Source organism: Cryptomeria japonica, chromosome 6 (genome assembly GCF_030272615.1).
Source record: "Cryptomeria japonica chromosome 6, Sugi_1.0, whole genome shotgun sequence".
Classification (NCBI taxonomy): Eukaryota; Viridiplantae; Streptophyta; class Pinopsida; order Cupressales; family Cupressaceae; genus Cryptomeria; species Cryptomeria japonica.
In genome coordinates, this window is record NC_081410.1 from 236983249 (window position 1) to 236997265 (window position 14017).

Genomic DNA, 14017 nt, shown 5'->3' on the forward strand with positions numbered 1-14017 from the left:
ATGGAGATCACTAAGGTAATATTGTTTTATTTTGCCATTTGGTAAGTATTTCAATTTAATATTTTGCATTCTGATTTTTAGCCAATGGTAAATCATTATGAGTTTAAAAATAAAGATGAAATTTTTTCAAAATGTTATTAAAGTGACATTCTTATTTTGAAATTTTTTATCATAATGATTTTTTTTTTTTTAGATTTCTTCTTTTAAAAATTATTGAAAGAGTTTTGCCTTAATGTTTTAATGGAGATATATCTCAGAGAAATTCCTTTAATGAATATTTGCCTTAGGGAATTTATTTTTAAAGATTTTATTTTTTAACATGTTCCTAATGTAAATATCCTGACTTGTCAAATAAACTAATTTTATCATTTCTGTGCAGGATAGTGTAACAACAAATAATATTTCTTAGGTTTGCATGCACATGAAGTATTTTCTTGCCTAAGGAATTCAATATAGTATTTTATTGTCTGAACAATTTTTTTTACAGCTCATGTAAATAATATTGAAAAGGGAAAAATATTATTTTAGAGATTATATATTTTCCACATTGAATTATTTTGAAAGGAGAATATTCTATTTACAAATGCTTTTTGACAAATAGTGAAAATAATGAATTACATTTGATGAATGATATTTTCTTTTCTCTTATAAATATACTTGTCATAGATCAATGAATAGAATAATTTATTAGGGTAAATATTTTTTATTTTTCAAAATCATAATGTGAATAATATTGATTACGAAAGGATACATTTTTACCAAAAGGGAAAATCATTATTTCATTTTTCTATGTTGTATTTTTTTTTTTTTTATAAGGCAATATCTTGGTCAAAGGAAGTAATTACAATTTATTTATAAATGCCTTTTGACATATAGTGAAAGTAATGAATTATAGTTGATTATCGAATAAATGATTTTTTCTTTTATAAATATGTTTACCCTAATTATTGAATTGAACACTTTTTATATTGGGGTAAATAATTATAATGCTTTTAAGCATCAAAGTGTAATTATTATTATTTTGACAAAATGTACTTTTACCACAAACAAAATGATGAAATTGCATTTATTAAAGATGAAGAGTAATGTTATAATGCAATCCTTTCATATGCATATTTTTGCTTTATGTGTATAAATTGAATATTTTTATTAGGGTATATTATTCATATCATGTACTTAATGGTTTGATTTGTATTTGCAAGGGTATGTCCATGTGATAAAATATTTCCAGCCTATTTTAGATTTCCCTAAAAGGTGAGAAGGTATAGAAGTTTTTCCACGAATATCATTTTTACACAGGGAAGTATATGCTTTTATTTGCTATATAAAATCTTTTACCTTATGTTATTTAATGAGAACTATTACTAGGGAAAATTATTTTTAATATTTACAACTGTAAAATATTTTGATTTAAGTGAATTATCCTAAAACAAGTATTTACATAAAGATTATTACCTAATGAAAGGTAAGATATAGTTAATGGTCAAATCAAAGGGATTTGATTGGTTCACTTTATTGTGGAGGAGATATTGAGGAGATGATGAATATTTTTTGAGAAATATTATCAAAGCAGAGGATAAAAGATATCTTATTAAAGCATTATTTAGTATGGTGTTTTAGGGTTTTCCTTTTAAACTATATCTGTAAACCAAAGGGTGTGTCGTTTGGAAAACAACTGTATGCAGCTTCCTTCTGTAAATGAAAGGGTGTGTCCTTTCATTCGTGTCTATTGGCTCACATATTTATATGGAGTCATTTTTTGTATGTAAAGGGGTACAATCTATCGCTGCCCGTAAGGGCTATAGGCTATATGTATTAGAGAAGTCTGTAGGAAGAAGAAGCATCATTTTGTGCAAGCAATTTGTAATGGAGTATCTGCAAGTGCAGCTTATGTATGCAATTATTTCTTGAAGATTAATATACAAGGTTCGTTGTTTCTTTTCCAAATATTGTGTACACTTTTGTGTTGATGATTATCTTTGTCCTCTTGATAAATCTGTGTATAGATTTGCTATGATGTGAATCACATGTTGTTGCATTAAGTGAAAGATTAAGTTCTTATTGTTTGTGTAACACATACTGAACCTTCATAGTTGATGAGAAATTGTCTCTTGAGTTGATAAGATATTTTGTCTGCAAAGTGTCATATATATCCTTGGATAGAGGCACTGGTCTGTTATTGATCTTATAAGGTTTTGATCTGTATGCATTCAAGGTCTTTGATAGAGAAACATTCTTCCCAAATCCTATATGAACTGATCTATGCATATTTCTTTTAAGTCTTGAAAGCAATCTCATTTTCAATATACATTTACAATCATTTTCTTTTTAAAACATTCAGTTAAAGCACATAATAAAGTATGATTTCAGAACAATAATTTGCCAGTTTTACAATTTGCTAAAAGGTTTAAAGCCACTTTAAATAGCCTCTTTCATGCTTGAGAGGAAGAGGCACACCCACCTAGGTTTAGTGGAGCCTAAAGTGCAGAGGGATCTAGTCCTTGACTGTCCCTATTCGTTGGCCAAGGCTGATTGGATTACTTGAAGATTTGGCAAGCCATTCTAGTTTTTCTAATCTGTGGTTTTGGGAACCAACAGATTGTCGACTCTGCTGGGGAGAAATTATTAAGATTCTGCTGGGGAGTTAAATTGAAGAAATTAGTAAAATATAATCTAGAATCTCTGGTGATAGATCATTGAATTAGTAACCAGTTGAGAGTTGCCCATCTGAGTTCCACAACCAACAGATTGACGATTCTACTGGGGAGTTGTCATACATAGTTTGGCATTCACCTAGAAGCTCTGGTGTTTTTTCATTGAAGATTTGATAAGTTTTGTTTTCCCCATCTGAGTCACAAAACAGATTGGCGACTCTGCTGGGGAGTTGTTCAGAAGAAGTTTTCAGAGTCTTTGGTAGTTTGTTTCTGACTCTACTAGAGGGAGGATCCCAGAAGATTAGTTAAGCTAGTAATATTTTCCTTTTAGGAGGTGGCGACTCTATATTAACAATTTTTTCAATTGGCAACTCTACTAAGAGAGGAAACCCGGAGGGAAATGAGAATTCTTCCATTTGATAGTAATAGGAAATCTATTACAAAATGTCTCAAAATTGGTTGAGTAAACTATTATTTCCAGTGGACAATAGGCCATTGGACCTTAGAAGATTTTCATGTGAGATTGATGATATATTTTTACATTTTGCGCAAGTTATACCAAAAATTTATGGTGAACATAATGAATCAGTAAGGTGGCATTTAGAAGCATTCTATTCATTTATAGAATACCATGACATTGATGATGAAGGGAAAGTAATGATATTATTTGCCCTAACATTGGAAGATAGGGCAAGGGAAGAATATGACTCACTGTCTGCATGTAGCATTTCATCCTGGAGAGAATTTGAGAAATGGTTCTCACATGAGTTTTATATTGTAGATGTTGACGGAGATGACAGTTGTTTTGAGCAAGATGAAGAACATATATTCAATGAAAAAGAAGAGTCGTATGTTTCCCCTTTGGAGGTATTCTTTGATTTAGAAAGGTATAAGGATGAATCTATAACACAATTGTTCATAAGGATGTTCAACATTTATAAAAAAATACCTTCAGATATCAGGCCTTCATTTTCAAGAAAAATGCATGAGTTACGGATTTATCATGATCCTCATGTAAAACTTTTGCTCAAAATTTTAGAAGAAGAACTTGATGTTGTTTCGATATCACATGAGAAGGACAATAAGGATTTAAATAGAGAAGAATCCATTTGTGTGAATGAATGCAAAGGGGAGGAAGAACCATTTCTTAGTACAAAAGAAATTTCTTATTTGTTAGAAAAGGAATATGAAAGGTATGTTCAGAAAAATGGTCCAAATTTTTTTCAAATAAAGAAAACTAATTGACTAGGGCACATTTAGGGTGTGTTTGATGAAGAAAATAATGATTCCCAGAAAAATAATATATCAAAGAAAACAATCAATGAGGATAGTTTTCCTGTGGACAAAACAAATGATGATTTTCATAATAATGAGAAATACATGCACAATGATGAGTGTAATGGGGAGTATGTGCCTGAAAATCCTTTTGAATTTTTTTTAAATCTTCAGTATAATGAGACTTCACAGAAGTGTGACGAAATAATTTCTAAATGTGAATCTTTTTTTAGTCCCTCTTGTGAAATAAACATTGACCATCCAGGATGTGAAGACGAAATGGATTTGCATTCAGTATATAGATTTGAAGGAGCTTCAACAAACCACGATGATGAAGATTTCTAGGAAGATACTTTCAGTAAAGGTATGTATTGTGATTTGCCGTCTGATTTCTTACATGTTGAAACACAAGAAGATTCCCAAGGAGATAGGAAGGATTTCCCTATATTCTTAAATAAATCAATTAAGGAAAGTACAGAAGAAGCTAGGATTGAGAATAGTTTTAGTTTTTCAAAGTTATTATATAATAAAACTATGGAAGAAAAGGAAACACATGGGGAAAATGGTGAAATATTTTCACATAATATCTGTGAAAGTAATACATGTTCGGAAATCCTACTTGAAAGACAAAAGGAGGAAAAAGGTATTTTTGAAGATGCCCTAAATTTTTCAAAACTACCATGTGATAATATTATGGAAGATGAAAAAATAATATGTGGTGATGCAATACTTTTTCAAAATACTCGTGAAAATAAGGTTTTCCCAAAGTTGATGTGCGTAGAAAGTATAATGTCATTTGAGTATAAGAATATAATACAACATAACACAAAAGATAATTGTGAAAATTTGAAAGACCTCAATTCATATATTATGATTCAAGAGACAAATATTTCAAAGGATTATAAGAAATATTTACCAATTATTTTTTACCTAAGGAATGTTGTACAGCCCGAAAATACATTGCACGGTGAAAGGAATATTCTAATTTATAATATTGAAGTTCTCTGTGAAAATTACACTCAGGAAAGGATTATATATGGTAAAAATTATTTAAATTATTCAACAAAGGAGGCATATGATAACATGTTGGGGTTTTCAAATGAGCATGAAGTGCATTGGAAAAATAATTGCAAAGTTAGAAGTCCGAAAACCAAAGGTGATCAAGCATGTGGTCACCAAGAAATATTAATGGAATAAATTGTGTCTCATAGGTACATATTATTACAGGAACAAAATCAGGTATTTGACAGAGGGAAGAGAAAATGTTAATTTGTGGGACCTAGGGCTACCCGAGATTTAGATGACAATCATACAAGAGGGAGTACTATTTAATGGTCTACTCATCCAGAGAAAACTGAGATCTCGCTATGCTCACAGGGAGCATACATCCCCAGAAAGAGCCACTGTTGGAACCCTAAAAATTTTAAATTTTAGAATTCCAGATTCTATACCCAAAAGCAGATTTTTGTGTTCAATCATGTACAACACCTACAATCAAGAAGGTTTGTCCATTTCCAGCTCTCAAAAAATAGGTTTGGTGCATACGTCAACAGGTCGATTTTCAGGTATGTATGTGGTTGCAGATGTGGAACCATCCCAAGTATGCCTTTTTGAATTATATTTTCTTTCCATCTGAATACTATTATGTCAAATTAATTATTCCTCTGTATTTTATGTATATCTGAGGACCTACGTTTCAAATTTCAGAATCATACGATATCGTTTGATATGTTTTCTAAGGCTAATCTAAATGCAATTTTTTCAAATTTACAATATGAAATTCAAAAGTTTTATCAAAATGATTATGGTTGGATATTGATAAAATTCTTGCAGGAGCATCACGTTGAACAAATCATGCCTATGAAGCATTAATATTTTGGAGCTATATGTTTTCTTTTCATATTTTTATGATAGCCATTTAGTTATATTTTATTCTAGAGATGAAATATTAATGTCTAAAATTCTAGGCATGATGACATTATTTGTATTACCTAAATTTTTGTTAGGGTTTGCAAAAGTTTATTTTTTCTTTAAAAAAAAACTCACACAAATTGCAGCTTATATGTTATCTGTAGGAATTGGACGAAGTTAGTTCCTATATATATTTTTTCATAAATAATTTTGCAAAGGGCATTTTGTGCAAACATATGTTTAAAATATTTTAAATAAAAGATTTAAAACATTAAGTTCCAAAAGAAATAAGTGCAAATATTAGATGGGAAGAATATATTTTTGAATCATTGATTTAAAAATATGCATCATAAAAGCATCTGGTGAAGCATATATTTAATCTTTTAAATAAAAGATTACAAGAGAAAATAAAAGGATTTATTTAAAAGGGCGAAATATGAATGCTTGGATTTCAATTTTTACAAAATATATAACGAGTTTTATGGAGAGCATATTTTGTAAATCTTTTAAATAAAAGATTTGATATATTGCCAAAAGAATTAAAAGTTTTTCCAAAAAGTAAATCATTTTAATAAATGATTTTAGAAAACTTTATAAATAAAGATGCATCAATATTATGAGATGGGGCCCAATGGGTTTAACCCGTCGGGTATTGGTGTAAGCATTCTCAAGCTTTCCCGATCCTCCGATGAAGAGTTATTGTTATATCAATTATTGTTACTATTCGAGTGGGTCTTCTTTTGGCACCAGCAAGAGAGTTTGCATTTGTGGTATTAGATGTACGAAGTGAACGTATGGCAGTTGGGCATGCACTTGATCTTCCTGTGTATCTTGGAGATGCAAAGTGGTTCTTCTCAAAATGGAAGCAGAAAAATAGTCTATGTGGAATGCTATGTGTGACAGATAAATCAAACATTGAATTTTCATATAGCAACGAAAATTCTAGTCTGAATTTGAGAGAATAGAAATAAACAAAGACAAAAATCAGCAGCAAATTTCATTCACGTTTTTACTATTTGAGCGGCTTTTGGGGGCTGAATATGAGCTTTAGATGGTTATTTTTGTCTCTCAACAGAAGCCCAAACCATTCATCTTATCTTGGAGGTCATTTTTACAAGGTTTTTGATGTTTTTGGAGTGTTGGCAAGCTCAAAAATGGCCCAGATCTGAAAGTGATGGCCTAAAACATTTCAACAAAAAAACTAGGTACACACAAAATGGATTTATTGAAAAGGCTACGGAAACTTTCAAGTGATTGCAATTAGTAAATGTCAGTTTAAGCTATGCTTTCTTAGTGCCTCTATATCAATATAAGTATATGTTGATTATTCTCCATAAAATGGTTGCGAGAGAAATGGATCCGAAACTGTGTCAGAAGCTTACCGCTATCAGTATGAGAAAGGCAATAGGCGACAACGCGAGCATTGGGAATCACGAAAAAGACATACAAATGAAAGTGAAATCCCTACACATGCTTTGCAGGATTTATAAGATCTTTTCGGCCAGAGACAATAATGGTTAGAAAATGATTTTGATATTTTCCTTCACCTCAATCTATGCACATTTTTCTTTGGGTTTGACCAGAATGTCAATAGAGATGGAAGAAGAAATTGCTTGTGGAGTGCTCAATTGGTGGCTTTCAAATTTCATGAAGCGCACAGATCTAATCGGGTATAACATCAATCACGACAATGCTGATAAGGCAGATACATGAAGTATTCGTTAATGATCATAATAGTTAGGTCACCTTGCTAGTTGCAACTAGTGTTGCAGAGGCTATGAACCTCTTTGTACTCTTGTCCTATTCTATATTACATGTTTGGAGGTGATTTGTTTCAGAGGACGGATGCATGTTGTTATAAAATTCTCCAAACTGCCCTAACCCTAAAGCTATCGCAAATCAACATAATAGAAATAATGTTACCTCGATAGTGCATTGTTGTGCCAATGGAAGACATTGGTAAAATTATTTTTCTTTTACATCATCAGGAGATCGGCAAGCCTCAAAAACACATACCCTGATGCCCGATGGAGCTGGGCAAAAGAAATAATAACTCATCGGGTGTCGGTATAGAAGTAAAATTGCTATCTTGATGAGCCAATGAGGTGTGCAAAACTATGCCGATGGAGATCAATAAGGTAATATTGTTTTATTTCGCCATTTGGTAAGTATTTAAATTTAATATTTTGCATTCAGATTTTTAGCCAATGGTAAATCATTATGAGTTTAAAAATAAAGATGAAATATTTTCAAAATGTTATTAAAGTGACATTCTTATTTTGAAAATTTTTATCATAATGATTCTTTTTTTTTAGATTTCTTCTTTTAAAAATTATTGAAAGAGTTTTGCCTTAATGTTTTAATGGAGATATATCTCGGAGAAATTCCTTTAATGAATATTTGCCTTAGGGAATTTATTTTTAAAGATTTTTTTTTTTAACATGTTCCTAATGTAAATATCCTGACTTGTCAAATAAACTAATTTTATCATTTCTGTGCAGGATAGTGTAACAACAAATAATAGTTCTTAGGTTTGCATGCACAAGAAGTATTTTCTTACCTAAGGAATTCAATATAGTATTTTATTGTCTTAATGATTTTTTTACCGCTCATGTAAATACTATTGAAAGGGGAAAATTATTATTTTAAAGATTATATATTTTCCACATTGAATTATTTTGAAAGGAGAATATTCTATTTACAAATGTTTTTTGACACAGTGTGAAAATAAAGAATTACATTTGATGAATGATATTTTCTTTTATCTTATAAATATACTTGTCATAGATCAATGAATAGAATAATTTATTAGGGTAAATATTTTTTATTTTTCAAAATCATAATGTGAATATTATTGATTACAAAAGGATACATTTTTACCAAAAGGGAAAATCATTATTTCATTTTTCTATGTCGTATTGTTTTTTTTTGAATAAGGCAATATCTTGGTCAAAGGAAGTAATTAGAGTTTATTTATAAATGCCTTTTGGCATATAGTGAAAGTAATGAATTATAGTTGATTATCGAATAAATGATTTTTTCTTTTATAAATATGTTTACCCTAATTATTGAATTGAACACTTTTTACATTAGGGTAAATAATTATAATGCTTTTAAGCATCAAAGTGTACTTATTATTATTTTGACAAAATGTACTTTTACCACAAACAAAGTGATGAAATTGCATTTATTAAAGATGAAGAGTAATGTTATAATGCAATCCTTTCATATGCATATTTTTGCTTTATGTGTATAAATTGAATATTTTTATTAGGGTATATTATTCATATCATGTACTTAATGGTTTGATTTGTATTTGCAAGGGTATGTCCATGTGATAAAATATTTCCAACCTATTTTAGATTGCCCTAAAAGGTGAGAAGGTATAGAAGTTTTTCCACGAATATCATTTTTACATAGGGAAGTATATGCTTTTATTTGCTATATAAAATCTTTTACCTTATGTTATTTAATGAGAACTATTATTAGGGAAAACTATTTTTAATATTTACATGTGTAAAATATTTTGATTTAAGTGAATTATCCTAAAACAAGTATTTACATAAAGGATTATTACCTAATCAAAGGTAAGATATAGTTAATGGTCAAATCAAAGGGATTTGATTGGTTCACTTTATTGTGGAGGAGATATTGAGGAGATGATGAATATTTGCCGAAAAATATTATCAAAGTGTAGGATAAAGGATATCTTATTAAAGCATTATTTAGTATGGTGTTTTAGGGTTTTCCTTTTAAATTATATATGTAAACCAAAGGGTGTGTCCTTTGGAAAATAACTGTATGTAGCTTCCTTCTGTAAATGAAAGGGTGTGTCCTTTCATTCGTGTCTATTGGCTCACATATTTATATGGAGTATTTTTTTTGTATGTAAAGGGGTACAATCTATCACTGCCTGTAAGGGCTATAGGCTATATGTATTAGAGAAGTTTGTAGCAAGAAGAAGCATCATTTTGTGCAAGTAATTTGTAATGGAGTATCTGCAAGTGTAGCTTATGTATGCAATTATTTCCTGAAGATTAATATACAAGGTTCGTTGTTTCTTTTCCAAATATTGTGTACACTATTGTGTTGATGATTATATTTGTCCTCTTGATAAATGTGTGTATATATTTGCTATGATGTGAATCACATGCTATTGCATTAAGTGAAAGATTAAGTTCTTATTGTTTGTGTAACACATATTGAACCTTCATGGTTGATGAGAAATTGTCTCTTGAGTTGATAAGATATTATGTCCGGAAAGTTTCATATATATCCTTGGAAAGAGGCACTGGTCTGTTTTTGATCTTATAAGGTTTTGATCTATATGCATTCAAGGTCCTTGATAGAGAAACGTTCTTCCCAAATCCTATATGAACTGATCTATGCATATTTCTTTTAAGTCTTGAAAGCAATCTCATTTTCAATATACATTTACAATCATTTTCTTTTCAAAACATTCAGTTAAAGCACATAATAAAGTATGATTTCAGAATAATAATTTGCCAGTTTTGCAATTTGCTAAAAGGTTTAAATCCACTTTAAATAACCTCTTTTGTGCTTGAGAGGAAGAGGCACACCCACCTAGGATCAGTGGAGCCTAAAGTGCAGAGGGATCTAGTCCTTGATTATCCCTGTTCGTTGGCCAAGGCTAATTGGATTACTTGAAGATTTGGCAATCCTTTTTTGTTTTTCTAATTTGTGGTTTTGGGAACCAACAAAGATGAAGATTGTTGTTTCTAGGATGCTAAAAATGTGGTATATATGAAAGGCATACACATATAATGATACAATAAAAACATAATGGAAAGATTAATTGAAAACTAAATTAAAAATGCAAACCATTAGGCTTCCTTGAAATGTCCCATTTTCCTCTATTCTTGAGGACCTTGAAGGTGTTGGATTAATTGGCTCTTAGTGGAGCAATGACCTCCAAAGTGACAACTTAAGAGTTGAGTAGCTATTTGATCATGATTGATTATGAAAATGATATGAAATGCATGATCTAAGAAACTAGATTAACATGCTATGATTAATCCAAAAGCTAATTAATAGATAATTGAAATGCAAATTGCCTATAGTAATGATGCTAAGAATATGAATGCAAGGGATCCTTATTGCTCCAAAATGGGGGATATTTATAGGAATTCCAAGGCCAAAGATGAGGTGGCAGGAATCAATGGTCCAGATCTAATATGAAGATATCAAGGGCCAAGATTGAGGAAGTTGGAGAAGAGGTTGGAGGAAGGGACACTTGTTATCTCTGTGGTGAAAAGTGTCAAGGAGCCTTGCTCATGAGAGGGAAAGTGTCCAAGGGAGGAGACATGTGGCAAAAGTGCCATGTGTCTCAAGGAGAGAATATCCACACCATGGGAGGTTAGGATAAGGATGTTAGAATGTGCAAGATAGGATAGGGTTAGTTAAACCCAAGGTTAGGTGGAATGGGTTAGGCTGGGGGATGGTTAGGTTAGGTGGTTAAAAGTTAGGAGCCATGTGCTCATTTGAATTTATAAATTCAAATAATTTGGAAAATGATAATTAATCTCAACAAACTTGAGTTTGTTAATCTTAATTAGCAATTAGAAGAATTGATTTATATGGGGGGACATTAATTAATTTAGAACTAATTAATGAAAGGGGGATATGAAATGAACTATATAAATAAATCATGTAGATTTATTTACTAGTAGATGAACAAAGAAATTAATCAAATTGCTTGTGAATTCAATTAATTGGGAAGGGGAATTAATCAAATAACTATATATTTAATTAACTATCTTCAGACCATTTTTAGGTTTACATAGTTTCCACCGATGGAGATGGATGGAGGTTGATGACATGAAGTCATCAAGAGTGCCAATCGATAAACAAGGATACAAGTATACAAATAGGTGAACAAAGAGACAAAAGTGAAGTACTCTCAATCAGATGAAGATGCACAATGGTGAGTCACCCTAGATAACTGTTGAGGACCGATATGCTTGATGAATGGGCAAATGCGATTCATCAACAAGACAGAGAAGGCGAAGACATGAAGGATAACTGGTTAGTGCTAACCAGTAAGGCGATATGTATTAGTAAGGTTAGGTCATGTCGGTAGGGTGAGTTGTACCAATGGAGTGTTTGGTTGGTGATCCTATCCGTACTGACATAGCAGACTAAGTTGAGATGTATACTAATAGAGATGCCACATAGAGTTGAAGTGGCACGCATGCACAGGTCAGTGTAGTGTGTCGGTGAGGTTGTTGGCGGTTGGTCCAACATTTAATATCGAGTGTGAAGTTGGAGGGATGTGTTGCAGAGGTGTGCGGCTTGAGGAAGGTTCAACAGAGGTGATAGATGGGATGCATTGATCGATGTAGGATGTCTAGGTATACATTGAAGTAGGTGGTGCAAACCACCCAACCATTTATGGTGATTGACCAAGAGATGAGCTGACGGATTGAATGCAGGTTGCTAAAGATAGAAGGTGTGCACTGGAAGGCACAAAGTTGGAGGTGATGTACATGCAATCATCTCTGAGACATGATCTGATGAGATTTGATTGGATATGGTATCCCTCGTTAGTCGGTGAAGAAACCCTAACACACCAATTTTGAATCTACAATTTGGCAGGAAAGTCTGGATATAAGCATGCGGACCAATGATGGAAATATGGTGATGCTGCATGGAAGAGTGATGTCGGTGAAGTAAGTGGAACCAAAAGGATATTCAGTCGATGAAGTTCATTGAAGATCGTAGTGATCAAATGAGAGTGTGGTTAAACCGGTAAGAGGGTTTAACTGTGAGTTAAACCGATAAAGCCCAAAGTAATTGATAAAGTAGAAAGATAGGATAAGTACAGAAGGGAATCGATGGTGTTCAAGCCAGCAAGAAGGCAGTCCAGAGTGAAGTAGTTGTATGCATGTGTGGGAGATAAGATCTGGTAGGTAGAGAGCAAAGAAGGGATAAACTAGTGAGCAAAGTAACTAGAAGCAGGTGTATGATCTGACTGTTCATCCAATAGGTAGAGGTAGAACTGGTGTGTCAACAGCAGTAGGTGAAGGTGAACAGAGAGAAAAAAGAGAAATAAAAGGAAGAGTAGGAGTCAACCGGTAAGGTAGAGGAGGAGTAAAACCGGTAGGGTGGAGTGTATGTAGTGGTTACAAGATTCACTTATATCCAAGGTTACTATTGTTGTATTAATTTGTTATATATTGTAATTACTGGGTTGGAGCTCGATACAGGGGTTGGTGCTCCTTGGGTTGGTGCCCTAAAGTAGGGGTGGTGCCCTAACTATTGTAACCAATGTAACATTTTGAGGTTGGATTGAAGCAGTAGACTCTAGACTCTATCAGCTTTACTCACCGAAGTTTTTCCCATCTTGGGTTTTCCTCATATATACCGATGTCATGTGATGTGCCTTTGTGTGGTTGCATTGTGATGTCTTGCTTTATCTCATCGACAAGTTTACTTAGTGTTTCCATTGCTCACTAATAATCACTCTTAGTATTAAGAGGTTAGGTAATTGGAAATCACTGATTTAGCCCCCCCCCCCTCTTAGTGGCATCTTGTATTCAACAAGAATCTCTCATTTTAATAAGACCCTCCTAGCCAAAACTTCTTGGATGGTTAATTGCCATAACATTGAGTGGGGTTGCATAATGTGTTCTAAATACCTGGCCCATGATAATTTTCACAAGTTCCTTGATGTGGAGGGGGTCCCTCTGGGATGAATAATACATCAAATGCAGAGAAATCATTAGTCATGGCATGTAGTGGCTTATTGGTAATGGGAGAAACATACGGCTCTGGGAATATTTCTATTTTGGAGATAAACCTCTCGCTTCCTCCCCCTCCCTGCGAAGTATCCATCTTTCCACTAAGGAGTTCTTTGGCTTGCATATGTCAGATTTCTTTTCTGCCAATTTCTGGAAGGACATTTCTAACAACTGTTAGGATCAACCCCATCTTCTCCCTATTGCTCATGAGTTGCATGAGATGCTAAAATTTATCAACCCCTCTTCCCTTCTGAACATAGATTCATCTAGAAATGGAACCCTAATGGGGTGTTCTCGATCAAATCTGCCTACCACTGTCTCCTACAAATTGATGACCCCCCTAATTGGAAGAAGCATATTTTGAATCTCCATGTTATCTCTAAACTCAACTTATTTTTGTGGGTGACACTTGATAAT